General features: G+C 35.2%; 1 long non-coding RNA gene across 1 annotated transcript in view; it reads right to left on the bottom strand.

Annotated features, from left to right (window-relative positions):
* Window positions 1-917: 917 nt before the first annotated feature.
* LOC135222215 (uncharacterized) overlaps window positions 918-18,408 on the bottom strand; it is a 92,610-nt gene continuing 75,119 nt past the window's right edge. Inside the window, exons 2-3 of the long non-coding RNA XR_010316221.1 lie at window positions 16,278-16,503; window positions 918-1,003 (exon numbers count right to left, since the gene is read on the bottom strand). This is a non-coding gene — a long non-coding RNA (uncharacterized LOC135222215). The remainder of the gene's footprint in view (window positions 1,004-16,277; window positions 16,504-18,408) is intronic.

Consider the following 18,408-nt stretch of genomic DNA (forward strand, 5'->3'; position numbering starts at 1 on the left):
TCAATCGGTTACCATAATCACCTTTAAAGTTATAAACTTTAAACACTAACAAGGAATAATTATGAAGACTATCAAAGGCTGCCTAGCTAACAAAAGGAATCATGAAACATGTTAAGAACGACATATAAAAATTATTTTATAATATATAAATATCTACTATAGAGGATAATTCCCATACAAAGGGCGTCTATGAGAACTGTTGCTTTAGTTTAATAACAGCAGGACTGCCAGTACATTCAAAATCATACCTGCAGTATATGATCTATAACTAATCCGTCCTAGTTATTACCGAAAAACTAATATTAAATACCGATTCTATGACAATGACGCTGAATATTTCACATAATTTGCTTGCCCGTTTTAATCTAAATTCCACTTGATATACGAAGAGCATATTCACTGGCTGTTTGCACCCTTTCGCTGAGGTATGCTATTTTTGCGAAAATGTCGTTTAATGAAAAGCAGTACATGTTTGCCCATGCTTTTTTGTAATACATAAAAATATCATGGCTTCTTTTGTGCTTAAAAACTGTAATCAACAGTTTTTTTTTTTTCTTCCACTTGATTAGTCACAATTTTCCTTTCAAGGGAAATACTCGCTGCATTCAAGTACCCATGTATTTGATTTAAGAAAAGAATATAAAGCAGATTATTTTTTGCACAAAACTTCACACATTAATAAGTAAAGGACACTGGCTCGAAGGACATCAGAAATATGTAAAATGTTCACTGGATAAAAATACACATTGGCAAGTATTAGGGCAACGACAAAGTTGTTTATAAGAATGAATATCAGACACCTCTAAAACGAATAACTGATATTAAACAACTTGAATATGACTTTAATGAAAGTAACCATACAAATCTAATTTAATCATTTTAAATATACATTTATGAAATCGAGAATTAAACAACAAATGGCGATGAACATTCAACAGGAGAATGATTGCAGGGAGTTTTATGTTAGTGTCAGCACAATTTTAATTAGATCACCGATGGTCCCCTGTAGGAAGAGATGAAGGAATATACAAATGCGATTTTAAAAAAGGAAAACAGGATCAAATTTCTATCTATTCCATCTGAGCAGAAAAATTTCTTAATTTATAATAGTCATTTTAAACAATTCATACAACATAAAATTAGAACAGCAGTCATATACCAGCATTGAGACAGGAATTCAGAAAATTCGACCAAGACATGGACCCGTTTTCTATTTAATACGGATTTCCAGTGCACCAAGGGCTCAATTACTCATAGTCTGTTATTTTAATCAGTTCTGTTATTCAGTCAAACATTTACAATTACATCTCAATCGGAGGAAAAGGCAATTACATCTCAGTAGGAGGAGGAGGAGGCAATTACATCTCAGTAAGAGGAGGGGGAGGAGGAGGAAGAGGAGTCCTGTCTTCAAACTGAATATTAGCTCTGAGGTTTGACCTATCTTTGATGTTTGTGGAAACTGGAAGGGAAACTGTGCCGCGTTTTTCGAGAGAGAGAGAGAGAGAGAGAGAGAGAGAGAGAGAGAGAGAAGAGAGAGAATATCTATTCCTTTTTAATTACTTGTTATCTTACCTTTGTGTATTGGAGCCCTTTAGCAAAATTATGATACGATATACTTGAACGATTGAAGTGTCCGTTGTACATTCAAGAGGGAGAGTGGAAGGGTGGTGGAGAGGGAAAGGGGGATAATAATGGAACAATTGGGAGGAGGGGAAGGTGAGTGAAATACTTTATGGTAGACGGAAGAGCTTTCATTAGCCCCGAGGGTCACACAGGATCGGAAACATGCGTTTCTAACGAGACCAAAGCCAGTTGGGAGATGATTGACTTATAGTGGGGGCACAGAATAAGGAGATAAGAAGAAAATGGAGTAGAATAGAAACCTCTGACAAGGCAAGAAGGAATGAAAACGAATCAGAGAAACAAGGATCGTGAAATAGTAAAAAAGAAACGGTAACAAAGCCTAAGGATAAAATGAAGTTAAAATGTGACCAAGGATGAGGCAATGTTTCATTTCATAACTGGAACTGAAATAAAAAAGCTATATATCAAATCAGTAGAAGCATCTCTTTATGTGTCTGAGATACTTGTATTACTTTTGACTGACAATTCGATTATGCTGGAGCAGTATAAGTCCAACGCATATTCAACAACCGCGTTCCAGTTTATGTCACTGAACATTTATGCCAGAATTTACCAGAACTGGGACTCATCTCATGTGTGCTCAATTATGAAGTAACTCCATTGATATTTTGAACATAGATTACATTAGGCAAGGTAGGAGATAAATATCTGAACGCGCTTTACTAAAATGTTAATAATACTGTATCAGTTACTCGTGAGAAACTCAAAATATAAAAGGAACACTTCGGTAAACTTGTTTTGTAACAACAAAGAGCATAAATGGCAAAACACCTCTTTAAGAGTTCAGCTGAGGATACAAAGAGAAGGAAGCCAGGATAATAAGAACATTACGAATGCAAAGGAAATAAATACAAGGAAGAATACGCAAAGACCAGCTACCTAAGAATATTTCACTCGCCCTCAGGTGTTTAGCGACCATAACCGTGCATTCCAAAGGGGATTCCCAACATAAACATATCTTAAATGTAAACTATGTGCAAAACAATCCCTGGAGTAACTTAATAATTGAGTACACAGGAGATGAGTCCCAGTTCTGGTAAATTTTCAACAAAAACCTGAGACTCCTCACAGACATACACACATAATATGTAATTATATAAAATCGTTAATGTTTCCTAAAAATGAAATGGATTACACAGAGGTATAAAATAAACTGTAGCGAGGGCATAAGTAAGAGGCTGCGTCTACAAACTTACTGATTTATTCAAACAATAAACAGACAGGGCAATAGCTCTTGCGAGCGTAAATGTACTGACTGACACGAGGCGAATAAAACATAGGTCAGAGTATTTTACCTGTGTTTGTTGATTACTTGTAGCTGGAATGCTGACATTGCAATGCTTGTGCTAAGTATGATACATTTAACATAACCTTAATAGAGCGGTGTCGCGGAAGGGGAGAGGGTGAGGCTGAGACAAATAGGTGCACAACTGATTTTCGAAAAATAATAAGTAACAATTCTCGTTGCAACCATGCAATGTCCATTCATTCAGAGGGGAATCTTTAATCCACTTCATATTTATGTAACCGTCTAACAATTTGTATACATGATGCTGAGAGAGAGAGAGAGAGAGAGAGAGAGAGAGAGAGAGAGAGAGAGAGAGAGAGAGCGAGAGAGCTATATATTCACCAAGGGAAAGAGAATTCTGTATGGATTAGGTTAGTATCTGTCATATTAAAGAGAAGTGAATGAATTCAGTACATGAAACTCAACAGTATTACAGAGATTTGGTGTTAATGTAATACTTGCTGCACTTATCCTCGAGATGATTATATCTTTGAGGGACTTGCTTCTGTTATTGAATTATAATTGTGTATCATGTCGGAGGGAACGGCTTTTACCACCTGAAATTTTTTTCAAAATAATAAGGCTAAAAAAAATCCGAAAGTTGCCAGCATTCCTTCAAGTAAACGGTATTTTCATAATCACTTCAAGAAACAAAAAGCTGTGACAATATTCTTCAGAAAAGGTTGTACAACAAAAGTATTCATTTTCACAAAATATTAATTCTTCCGAGAAAAAACCACTATATAATGCACGCTCCTCCCAAAAAAGGATAATGGTAAAACGATAAAACAGCATAATATTAAGAGGATAAAAAAATCTGTCTAAAATCAGGGTAGGAGAAGTACTGTAGCATAGAGGCCTAGAATTCAAGAGGACGAGGCAAAAGGAAGGGGAGAGGGGAAACCGACCGAGAAGCAAAAGAAGAAGAAGCAAGAAAAGCTAAGGAGGCGTCTCCCAGGGGCCATAAAGAGGATGCTTGACCGTGACTTTCTTCGAAAGGAAAACTCTGAGATTTTAGTTTCTCTTTGGGAGTTATATGAACGGTGAATGGCCATCTACCAAGTTTAGATATTAAAGCGTCTAACATTTTTCAAAGGAAAACACGAAATAGCAGGTAAGTTCTAAAAGAGGAAATTCTTAGCAGAAAACAAACTTCAACACGACACGGCTGTGTTTGCTTGTATGGTGTTTTAACGTTGCATGGAACCGGTGGTTATTTCTCAACGGGACCGACGGCTTTACGTGACTTCCAAATCACGTCGAGAGTGAACTTCTATCACCAGAAATACACATTTCTCACACCTCAATGGGATGCCCGAGAATCGAACTCGCGGCCACCGAGGTAAGGCAAGGCAACATCATTAGCTAAATAACCACATAAAACAAGGCTTGAACAGACTTTCTCATACAACCACTTACGACAATTTCCTATCAAAGACCCAAGAAAGTAATAATCATCACTGAGTGCGCGTTTGCGTGTGTCCCTAATGACCCAAATGACCTCTTAGCTTCTCGGTCCGATCAAGAGGGTCTACTTTTCACCAAAAAATTCGATCCAATTCATGTGAGGTTACACCGAGAAGAATTTCTTGCAAAGAGGAATTCAATTCTATTTCAGCTACTACTGTTGACACTGATCTGTCGAATTCGTCAACTTTTTACGAAGGCTGGAGTAGACTTATCCTCGCCATTAAATTTAGTTAAATATAGAATCTATGCCAAAGGCCAAGCACTGGGACCTATGAGGTCATTCAGCGCTGAAATGGAAATTGACAGTAAAAAGTTTGAAAGGTGTAACAGGAAGAAAACCTCGCAGTTACACTATGAATCAAGTGTTAGGATAGGGTGGAAAGTAAGATGAAGAAAGAGAATAAACAAAGGAGGTACAGTAAAAGGAACGAAAGTGATTGCAGCTAGGGGTCGAAGGCACGCTGCAAAGAACCTCTAAGTAATGCCTACATTACACCGCATGAGGTCCACTGACGGCACTACGGGAATCCTCGCCATTAAGCCGCAATCGTTTTTAACCAAATAATTAAAACGAGAGAGAGAGAGAGAGAGCTAAGTTACCTTCCTTGCATAATCGATTAAGCGATGCAGCTGAGAGCTAAGAAGGCTAAATGATGAAAGGCAAATAAAATAAGAGGAAGACTATGACTTGCAAACAGCCTTCTGTCAACTCCGGGGATCTCAGCCATTGATTCGGAATCGCGTTACGCCTCCACCCATATATCATCTCTGTTCACCAGCTTATCTCCCATTTGCGTACTTTCCTTCTTCCCTGTCATCTTTATGAGGATCATTTCTGCTACAAAGGAAACGTGACAAAATATATGACCACTTAGAAAACAGGAAAAAATAATGGTAAACACACAAATTCTTGCTCTTGGAACCATGACGCCAGAAAATTATGCTCTCTATCTGGGATTCAAGAGAAGGCCACGGGGATAACAACCAAATCGCTAAGGACTCGCAGTATTCGGTGAGTATGTGTGTGGCTGAAATATTTTCTGTTTAAACAGAATTTCATCTAATAAAAGGAGCCCATAAAAATGCCAAAATGTAGAGTGAATTAATGTGATATTACGGAGAACAGTTACTGTCTCCCCCTTCTGCCTGAAGAGGGAGACAGTTACTGTTCTCCGTAAAGCCTGGTTCACACTATGCCAGTAATTTAGTCAAGTGGTGAGTAGTTTAGTTACTACTTTCCTACTAAACTGATCAATTTCGTTCGCACAACCAGTCAAGTAGAGTACATTAGTGTGTCAGGCATCGCAAGATGAACAGGCAATGCAGCAAAGCTAAAAGGCTAATAAAAGATATTGCATATAACCGTTTTTAACCAATTTCAACCTTATCACAACTGGAAAAAAATTACTAACATGATTACGGAGGCATAAAAATGGGAAATACCTGATGTTCTTGATTTTCGCTTTTATCTCCTTCTCTCCAAATCCAGGTATATCCATGGTTTTCTCCAAATCAGCGTAGGCACTTTGCTTGATATGTTTATTTTTATACTGTGGACATTTAACATTCCATAAGCTCTCATGTTGTAAATATTTTGAAATAAATTTTAGTGTTGTCTCTTCATTCCATCGAAGTGCTATTTCTGCGGCAACCTACAACTCATGAACTCCACTAAATTACTAAATTCAACAAGCGTTCTCACTGGTTTAGTGGACGAATGACAAGTGGGCGGAGCTACTACTTGACCGTAAAAATAGAGCATTTTGGATCGACTAAACACTAAATCACTAAATTGCTTACTAAACTACTTGACTAAACTGTTTGGTGTTCAGACACGTTTAGTAGCTAAATTACTCGCCACTTGACTAAATTACTGGTTTAGTGTGAACCAGGCTTAATAGAGCATTAACTTTCTAGGATGGACACGCTCCTAAAGACGTGAATTACGTTTTATGAATATGACGGTCTCAACCAAGGTTACAAAAGGCACTGGTCTAGCAACCTCATTCCAAAAGGCTAATAACAGGTAACCGAATCTTCTAGTCTGTCACTGCTCAACGCTAACAAAATCTAGTTAGTCAAGATAGTAAAGGTAACAATAGATAATAAACGATGTCAATGGCTGAACATGGAAAGTTGTTAACTATCTGCAAAAACTCACTCTCCAAAACAATCACATATTTATGAAGGCGATGAGCATAATAACTATAACCTTTCACAGGCAATTTGCCGACGTACAAATTTCTCACATAATATTAAGTCGGAAGTCATACCTGAGTTAGTTAATTTTTTATTTGAATTAAATTCTTTTTCATTCAGGTCCGAAATTGAAATTCGAAAAAGGTACTTTTCATGCAGGTCCGAAATTATTGGAATTCGAAAAAGGTACTTTTCATTCAGGTCTGAAATTGGAAATTCCGAAAAAGCAATTTTTAGGCAGCCGAAATTGGAACATTCGAAAAATAAACTTTAATTTAGGGCCTAAATTGAAATTCGAAAAGGTTTTAATTTTCATTGAGGTCCGAAATGGATTATGCAGAAAAAGGAGTTTTCTTTCAGGTTGAAAATAAATTTCGAAAAAGTTATCTTCATGCAGATTCTGAAATGTAAAATTCGAAAAAGGCACTTTTTATGCATGTCCGAAATTGAAATTCGAAAAATAAACTTTTAATTTAGGGCATAAATTGAAATTCGAAAAAGGTACTTTTCATGAAGGTCCGAAATTGATATTCAGAAAAGGAAGTTTTCTTTCAGGTCTGAAAATAAATTTCGAAAAAGATACTTTTCATGCAGATCTGCCAAATTGAAATTCGAAAAAGGCAATTTTCATGCAGGTCCGATATTGAAATTATAAAAATGTACTTTTCATGCAGGTCCGAAATTGAAATTCGAAAAAGGTACTTTTCATTCAGGTCTGAAATTGAAATTCGAAAAAGGAACATATTATTGAGGTCAGAAATTAAAATTCGAAAAGGGGACTTTTCATTTAGGTCCGACATTGAAACTCAAAAAAGAAAATTTTCATGCAGGTCCGAAATTGAAACTCGAAAAAGAAGCTTTTCATGCATGTCCGAAATTTTAACTCGAAAAAGGCACTTTTATTGCAGGTCCGAAATAGAAATTCGAAAAAGAAATTTTTCATGCAGGGTCGAAATTGGAACTCGAAAAAGGTACTTTTCATTCAAGTCTGAAAATGAAATTCGAAAAAGGTACCTTTAACTCATTTAAAATATATATCAAGAAAAGAAGGACCTATCTAGACGGGAGTTAAAAGGAAACTGTTTAAACATGGGGAGAGGAAGAAAAAAATAATAATCAACAACAAGACACACACATACAAGAAGGCAACGACAAGACAACAGTTATTAAGCATTGAACAGTTGAGTAGATGATGTTTGGGTGTTTAATGATGGGACAGTTAATTTTATCATTATGGACTCTAAGGTTGTTAAGTCATTGATTTTTGGTGTTTGTCCTGTTATTTGAAAATCTTTGCTGCCTATGGATGTTCGCATAATTTGGAATGGTTCCTTATATGGGTTAACATTTTAAATAAGAGAATACTGTAGTGATTTTATTTATATATTATGATAAGTGTTTTTATGAGTAATTATTAAGAGTCAACTCGCTGTATTTCTGCCTTGAAGATGCAACAATGTGGTATTGAAACGTCGGCATTAGAAATAAACCTTCAATTGTATCGAATGCCTTTCCTTGGACGCCTACAAATATAATATATATATATATATATATATATATATATATATATATATATATATATATATGTGTGTGTGTGTGTGTGTGTGTGTGCGTGTGTGTGTGTGCGTGTGTGTGTGTCATCCTCTCAAAAAGAAGCTTACAGGAAGCTTATCTGTAAGTGACGAATCACCTCTTTTCATAAAAATATAAAGGTGCAAACGAACAGCATAGCAATAATACTGAGGCGCGAATCATCCTTCAATTATTATGAAAATAATTTATTTCGTGGTTGTAGCTAAATGCTACAAAGAAAGAGTTAGAACAATCTAAGACTGTAAGATAAGAAGTACCTCCTAGATATAGGTCTTGACAGTTTACAAACAAATAACAAACACACACGGCATCTAATTTTCAGAGTTAAAAACGTCATGACATACTCCCCCCTCCCTTTCACCCCCACCCCCATCACCGTTATTCCACTCGTTTTCACCTTCAGAGGGCCTGACCGTCATCGCCAAGTTCCACGGAATTTGATTGCGCTTTGGAGGCGACAACCACCACCTTCCAGGAAGATGTCCCCGACCCTCCTACCTCCGATCGCAAGGACCAACCTATGCTTTCCTCGCTGACTTATACCTGTATTTTTCTTGTGAGATTTTGCATAAGTAAAAATAGTATTATTACTCGAAAGCATTTCTCACTATCAATGAGGCACAAATATCGACACACAAATACAAGGCATAATATATAAAAAAGTACTGCACAAAATAAATTCTGTTGAAGCAGCCAAAGCGTTTAGCCGAACATCATTATTGTCCTACCTTTTCCCCGGTAGTCCTTATACTGCCTAGCAACTAATTCAACAGCAATACGTAATTACTTATGTGTCATCTTTCATTTTCACAACAGTTCTACAAACCTGTTAACTGATATCCAAAAGGATACGAACAAAACTTCTTCTATATCATTACACGCTTATTTGTTTGTTTGTATGGTGTTTTTACGTTGCATGGAACCAGTGGTTATTCAGCAATTCGACCAACGGCTTTACGTGACTTCCGAACCACGTCGAGAGTGAACTTCTATCACCAGAAATACACATCTCTAACACCTCAGTGGAATGCCTGATAATCGAACTCGCGGCCACCGAGGTGGTAGGCCAAGACCATACCGATCACGCCACTGAGGCACTTACATTATTGCATGACACATGATAATATTAAGGATTTAAAAGCTTTAGTTAAGTCTGTTCTAAAGATTTTGAAACTGTTACACATTTCAAACTATCATAAATTTTATGAAGGAAATTTCCGGATGATATCAAGCAAAAAGATGGTAAAGCGAGGGCAGATCCGAACTGAGAGGGAGGGGAGGGTACATAATGTAACTATGATGTGAAAGGGAAAAATGCACAGTAAACCATAACCGCATGAAAAAAAAAAAAAATAAAAAATTAAACCATATGACTCACCCAGCAGGAACATTAAAGGATTCTCACCTTTAACTAAATAGGGAATCTAAAAAGTTGAACAAAGCATTGTGTAAACGAAAGCTTCGTCATACTACACTATTATCTCTTACGGATACTGTGACTGCCACGTATCTCAGACGACAAAATCCTTATTTACAAAAGGATTAGGGTTTGACGGTACAGACGTACGGCGCAAAAATTTCGGTTAAAATATCTAGAGGGAGAGAATGACAATATATTTTTCCACTTCCCACAATATTTAAAAAAAAGAAAAAACCTCAGCTAATTTAATCTGCAGTTGTAAAAGGTAATCAGGTCAGAAAATAAGAATTCTAAGAGGATTGAGGCAACTCTCAAAATACGTCTTCAGCATTAGTTTCGAGTTGTGAATATTTTATTCATTCCAATAATACCACAATTATATAAAAAATGGGATTCAATAGAACATTTCAGTCACTCCAAATTAATAATACATCCATTACCATTGGTAGCATTTAGTTATAACTTAAAGTTTACATTCCACGAAACATTAACACTAACTTTTACAAATAATTTACCTCAGCAATTTGGCAAGTGCTCTCGCTCCTTGTATCTCCGAATGAGAGTTCGTTTAAGAAATCCCCCATTTTGGTACGAATCTCTATATATTGCTATTAAAATATATTTTATCAAAGATACAAAATCTGACTGTCAATTCATAACCTCTTATGTGCCATATAACAAAATATTTTATGTGAACAGAGACGATGAAGTGACTACAACAGAAACACCAGATTACGCAATTTGTGAATATTCACGAATATACACAAATACACATATTAGACTATGGTATCAAACGCAACAAAAGCGTGTGTTATACTATAAATTGCCAGTGAGCCCAAAAATGCAACATGAAGAATAAGAAGAAACAGGCAACGCGACCTTGGCATTCATTACCACTAAATGTCCTCGACCTTAACACCGTTCCTTTTTTCCTTCTTGGGACAAAGCTTTTATGAGCAAGTAGTTGAAATTCCCTACCATGTAAAGAGTGTCCTAAAGCAGATAAAAAATGTCTCACATCAGATAAAAGAATTCCCTAACGCAGTTCACCGACCATCACTGTGTACTCCCCTGGGAGGAGGCTTTGGCGCGCTATATTTAAATCATGTGCGGGTAGTATCTGTTCCCTTGTTTTTCTCAGGAGTCATTCCTTTATTGAGTTATGAGTATCCTGACTCTATATATATATATATATATATATATATATATATATATATATATATATATATATATATATATATATATATATATATATATATACATATACTATATATATATATATATATATATATATATATATATATATATATATCATATATATATATATATATATATATATATATATATATATATATACATATATATACATATATATATATATATATATATATATATATATATATATATATATATATACTATATATATATATACATATATATATATACTACATATATATATATATATATATATATATATATATATATATATATATATACATGTGTGTGTGTTTGTGTGTGGGTGTGTGTAATTGTAATAGCCACAATGCCCTCTTAACTTCTCGAATTCTACGCACTTTTTTTATTCGCTTGTCACTAAAAACCCTCGACATCCAAGTGCAAGATATATGAAGGAGGTATGATGCCCGGGTGTGGGAAAGGAACCCGAGTCCATAATCACAACGTGACCTCGTTGTGACAATGGGACCAGGGTTCGTTTTCCGCTACCGTACATCATAATTTCTTGGCATTGCACTTGGATCTCAAGGCACTGTAGTGACAAGCGAATGCAAAAAAGCGCGAAGAGTTCGAGAGGTTAAGAGAAAATTGAGGCTGTAAAAAGTGGCCAGTAGATTATATATATATATATATATATATATAATATATATATATATATATATATATATATATATATATATATTTTGGAAATTTTGAGGTCACTCTCTCTCCCTCATCCTCTAAGGCTGAATGAGACGTGTAGTTTAATATATATATATATATATATATATATTATATATATATATATATATATATATATATGTATGTATGTATATACATACACCGTAACAAATATTGATCCACAATTATTGTTTAATATCCAGGTCATTATACCTTGTTGTTTATAAACCAGACAGATGCTCTAATACTGACGGTAATTAAGCAAGAAATAATTATAATTCTCCTTGGGTGCAACTCCTTGGGTGCAAAGTTATTTCCGAGGTATAGTTAATTGGTTATTAAATGAACCCGTTATATTTTTTTTTTTTTTTTATATAGTTATAGTATATATAATATATATATATATATAATATAAATATAAACGGGTTCATTTAATAAACAATACCTCGTTCTTGCTTAATTACCCTCGGTATTAGAACATCTGTCTGGTTTATAAGCAACAAGGTATAATGACCTGGATATTAAACAATAATTGTGGATCAATATTTGTTACGGTGCATGTATAAACATATACATACATATATATATATATATATATATATATATATATATATATATATATATATATATATATATATATATATATATATATATATATTACGTCTCATTCAGCCTTAGAGGATGAGGGAGAGATAGTGACCTCAAATTTCCATAAAGTGAAAGGTGAATACATATCCCGTACGGTTGGTTCTAAAATCCTAATAAACCTTAGAACTCACGCTCCAAATTCTCCCTCCCTTTCAAAATGCAGACTGCCCCATCAGTACCAGTGCACCTCGTTAGACATCATCCATTTCAGGCAGGATTGCAATCTAAACCGGAGCGATACTGCTAACTTTATTACATTTGCTTACTTTCAATCTGAATATGTACGTTTGAGGATAAAGTGACAATGTGTTAGCCTGAAATGCAATTTGATATATTATTACTACTTGCTTCAGGGGCATTCATGAGGTTTGCTTCTCCTTATCGCCTAAGTACCAACGTTAATCTTCAAAAACCCAAACCAGCTAATAAACATAGATACAAGGTTTAAAAGTTTTGTACTTTATTTTAGAATCAAGATTAAAAATATTGCTAAACCTTGCGAGAATGAGATGACGGATTTAGCTGAACGATTTATGATAAATAATTATTGGGGAATTCGTAAGCCTATCTTACTCCACAGGTGTACCTTAATGAAAACCGAGATCTTTACTTTATTATTACCCCGTGACAGGTGAACACTGACAGGGTTTCCCATTCCCACCCAGGACTTACGTAGTTACTCCAGGTGGGAGGCGACTCCACCCATTTGAGTAAACCTAAACTGCACGAATTGCGTCAAGAAACTTTTGCAGAAGAAAACTCAACAAAACCGTCAACAAAACCGAGGCAACACACTAAACCGATTGTCTTATCTCCCTAACCCCGAAAGAGAACCCAACTTGAACAAGTCTTAACACCCAATTTGAATTTATGGTAACTGAGATCTCAGCTTATGGTACAGAAAAGAGAAACGTTTAATTCCGATAAGGACACAGTAGTGGCAATGGCATTATTTCCATAAGAACGAGCCCAGGTCGAGGTAGTACATAACCCAAATAAAATTGTGTTCTCGCAAGCTGTATATCGAAAGGGCTTGTACAGAAATCGGCAAGATTATCCTGAACTTTCAGTGCAAATGAGTAGTGGTAGTATGATACAGACCTGAGGTATAAAACCCTGACTTTCATCAAACTCCTCACAACCTGCGCCATCATATGTTATTCCAAGGCTTAGTAAAATAGTAATAAACAAGTTATTTGTTTGTTTGTATGGTGTTTTTACGTTGGATGGAACCAGTGGTTAATCAGCAAGGGGACCAACGATTTTACGTGACTTCCGAACCACGTCGAGAGTGAACTTCTATCACCATAAATACACATCTCTAACCCCTCAACGGAATGGCCGAGAATCGAAATCACGGCCACCGAGGTGATTAATGAAGATATTTTCCCTCTGCAAGACTGGATTTAAAACTATAAGATACCTTCATAAGAAATAATGAGAGGTTATAATAGAAGAGGCAGAAAGAAATATGAATTATTAATGAAGCGGTAACATTTGCACGTCACTCATTATACTGGCAATACACTATTCCAAAATATAACCAATAACGTCTACAAATGTTCACTACAGAAGGGAATGAACGGAAGGGAAGCAAAAAATATCACGTTTCAAAGCAACTGAATTGGATATCGCAAGCAAGCAATTAATAAACTTTCTGTGATATTTGCATTCTGAGTGAAAGAGCTTTGGGCATTAACCCTTCAATGAATTCGGCTGGACACTTGGGATTAGATAAAGATAGGTGTGCTGATTTAGATTGAATGCGGACGACGCTGGATTTGGAATCAAAGAAAGTTAAGCAAGCTATATTGATTTCATGATAATCATAAATCCGAAACCATATCTGCTTAAAGATTCTCACTGAAGTGGTCATGTACGTGCAAATGGTGATGACGGATACATGTAAGACTCACTATACTAGAGATTCCACAGACGCTAAATAAATAGACATTAATATTTACTGAGCATGTATGTCTGTATTAATACTCCTTAAACAAAAATAAAATCACATTACGTTAGATATTTATACTGTATAAAGTTATAATGTCAGTTACAACTAAATAATAAGGTTGAAAGTCATCAGGCCAATCCATATAAACCACGACACTGAATTGTAGAATATAAAACAAAAAAACAATATTCAACTACGTAAGTACGGGAACGTCAACGGCAGTTTTTTTTATTACTATTATATCATGTACCTTGCAATTTTACTTAACCGTAACAAAGCACCGATGGTCGTCAAGAAAAGAAACTGCAGAGGTAATTGTTTCATAGTTTCACTTCATACACAGTAATCACTGGTGTAATGCACACATACACATATGTATGTACGTGTACAAGATAAATCATACCTATTTCAAACACCGTTAATAAGGTAAAAAATAAAACTCGAAACTGAACGTCCCATTTACGCAAATTAAAGATTATCTTAGTCACAGCATCTGCCTTCTACCGAGGTTCCACGTTGTCACTTTTCCCAATAACGAACGAACACCTTATTTTATCTTTTCTATTATGCTTTACAACAGTGAAATGGTCTCCTTACTAAATAATGACACTCTTAAGAGACTATATTATCATTTAAAGGAAGTGAAATGGTCTTTTGCATGTTAATATCATTTGATAAAACTGTATTTATTTGTTTTGAAAGCTTGGTTTACAAGATAATGGTCTTCTAAGCCTTGTGCCTTATAAATTTTTCTCCTTAGTGATTATTAACAATAATAATTAATGCTGGGCTAGCTAAAGGAAATCGATGGTCCATATTATGCATCTTAAAATAATTTTTTTTTATCTAATGCCTCAATCGCTTCTATTAATTTCCTCTAAATTTCCTGGTGAACTTCCTCTACGATTTCATGAAGTAAAGTGAGCATTTGCTTTTTTAAATAAAAAAAACTTCCCCAAATTCCGTTAGGCCTCCAGGGGGCCCTTTTTCATATCACCCCTGTCTTATCTCCCTCACCCTTTTTCCGTCAGGCTTCCTTTTAATCTCGAGGGATTAGAGCTTTTTGCCTATTTATCAATTCAACAGACGGCGAAACTAACGTTATATATTCTCATTCCACTTTACCTCTTCGTTTTTTCACTCTATTGTCACAGTTCATGTCTAGCCATTACTGTTGCGTCTCTGATATCTCCAAAAATATTAGCATTATATTAAATAACATCCTCTTCCACTATAAAAGTTGAACCATACTTATGTCATTTAATCATCCAGCCCCAATACAGGCCCCCCTTCTCCTCTCTCTCTCTCTCTCTCTCTCTCTCTCTCTCTCTCTCTCTCTCCTCTCTCCACAATGCAATATCTGCATAAACCAGTGTCACGCAGTATTTACTAGGCTTTTGATTGTTACTAAGCTTATCTTTCCGAGTGGCACTTACTTCACAAAAGTGATTTACGACCAAGTTCTAATATTAACGTAATATGAAACACCCAACGAAACGATTACAGGATGAGAGAAACAGAATGTAAAGTAAATTTATCATTAAAGTAAAGCAGCAAATAAAATATGTGAGTAGCTTTCAACTTCCCCACTGGCCGTTCATTTTGCAATGCATAGTCATCACTTCGTGAAAATGGAAACCAATGAATTCTGATTATAGGTCTCTCAGACACACGTCGAGAGCGAAACCATCATGTTTACGTTTAGGGGTCATCACATGATGAAATATCTAAGTAAATACCACAACAACCATTCTGACTTATTAAAAACAAACGTGTATGAAAAATAAAAAGAGGAAATCTTGATTTATTACTCCAGTGTGCTATTTTTAAAAGAAAATTAAATTCAAATGTACTACCAGTCCCTCCTTATTCAAAATAAGTAAAAAACCAAAAGACTTCGGGAATACAGTAAACCATCTTAAACAAAGTAACTAATGCATCCTTGCGGTTAATTCGCATCTCCACCAAGACATATCGAATATTATTTCCAGTGACCATTGTAATGTCTAGACAAAACATGGTGAATGAAACAACCAAAGCAGAGAGTTTAGAGTTCAGCATACTCTGCTCAAAAGAACAACGACAGAATAATCATCAACGTATCTCATAATTTCGTTATTGTGATCTTAGTTTTCATAAAATGTAACTGGAAACATATCACTCACCTTTATTGTCTTTGGGGAATCGAAAAACGGATAATTCAGGCCTTTTCTTTCTTGAATGACAGCAGTTAACTGCAGTACAGAAATGTGTCTCTGTCACGTTGTTGACATCTTCCAACCCCAATTACGCGCCCTCTGGTAGAGGCGCCACCGTTGCAAAATGTAACCGGCCGCGGTTATATCACTATCGTTTTTATCAGCCCGTCCAACCAGTAGGTGCTTAATGGTCCTGTAAAGAAAAGCGATATTGAATCAGCGGGCTGCATAAGTATAATGTTTACATTTCTGCAATGCATATCATATACCTCTTTTTCTCAATGAGTAAAAAACCGAAACCAATAATAAGTTTGAACCCTTTTCTCTCTCTCCGTGCTATTTATAGGTGTCTTCATTCCTCTACAAAATTTTACGCAATGACTGCTGCAATTGTTTGGTTACGTTTTCCATTTCTTATCAGTATCTCACCAACTTAAATTCTAAATAATATTTCAATGTTATCTGGGTGTAGATAATAAAATCTACGAGAAAATACAATATATTATTAGTGCCAGTGTTAGTTTAGTAAACGCTTGGAATGAAAAGACCAGGACAACAAAATTGATTCGTCTCCATTTTGCAAGTCCTGAAAGCAAGAAGAAACTGAAGGGAGTCCATCGTGCTAAACTGAACAGCATAATCGCATCAGCCACACCCACATCCCTCTGGAAGTTGATACTTCCAGAGACATGGACCCCCAACCATTTCAGACTCAATCAAAATAACCTGAAGGCAAAACAACGAGTGAGGCGATCACCTTAATAATGAATGCATCGGAACATTCCTTATTTTTTTCTTTAGTCTGTCATTGCTGATGCCTGTGACCACCCAGCACTGTTTTTGGTTGGCGTTGGTGATGTTGCACCATAAATGAAGTCTACGCAATTCGGTATTTCCAGTGTGTGAAGTCCTACCTCCGACTATAGTTATTTTTCTAATAAAAGCATTTCCATTCTCGTGTTTATCTTTCTTTTAAAACGAACCTTCACAGTAATTCCGTCTATTTCTTTAAAGTTTTTTTGCCTTGCAAACGAAAAAAACAACATGACTAGAATTTGCGATACAAAAATGCTAAATAACTCATTTATTAATATTACTCTTGGTTTTGTCGTTCCCTCAAATTTTTCTTCTCCGTCATCTGCTGTTGTAAATGATATTAAAAAAAGAACCGGAAATTTGAATATCATGATAATGAAGCAAAAAACCAGCACTCTGTTCCAGTACAGAGCAGTAAATAAAAGTATCTACATAACTGAAATTTGGCATCTTGCCTTTAACAAAATTCTATCGGCCTCTCAGTAAGCCGAGTAACTGTTCATGATCTAATCCTCAAAGTCGCTTAGGAAGTACAACAGTTTAGAGATGAATCGTGTCATTTTGTACAAAAGCAACCATCTGGCCCAGGTAGTACATATCATGCACTCAAATTTTTTAAAGTTTGGTACTAATATATTTATTCATTGTAACCAATCGCATTCTTCATTTTAAATAAGGCGTCCTTTCGGAGTCTTTAGTTACACATAATCAAATATCTCAACGAACAGCAGTTGTGCACTGGATTCGCATATTTAAGAGCCAAGGACAGCTCCTGGCCTGCCCCCACCGCTCACCTATGTCAGTAAATACACACAAAATATGGAAGGGAATTGGGCATGGCCCCCCAATTTCAGTCGATGGTATGGGACCGACAATAACTACTATTTGACCTAAAAATAAAAAAAATACATTCATTATTATACATAAAAGACATTTGTTGTACTGTGCCCCACTAAAATAGCAACAAAGGAGCTGCACCGATAGAAACCCTACCAACAGAAAATGCTAATTTCTCTGTTTGATGATTGATACTTTAGCGCACGTTCAAATCTCTCTCTCTATATCTCTCTCTCTCATATATATATATATATATATATATATATATACTATATATATATATATATATATATATATATATATATATATATATTATATATATATATTATTATATAATATATATATATATATATATATTACAACATACATATATACTACATACATACATACATACATCATACATACATACATACGATCATATATATATATAATATATATATATAAT

Source organism: Macrobrachium nipponense, chromosome 3 (assembly GCF_015104395.2).
Source record: "Macrobrachium nipponense isolate FS-2020 chromosome 3, ASM1510439v2, whole genome shotgun sequence".
Taxonomy (NCBI): Eukaryota; Metazoa; Arthropoda; class Malacostraca; order Decapoda; family Palaemonidae; genus Macrobrachium; species Macrobrachium nipponense.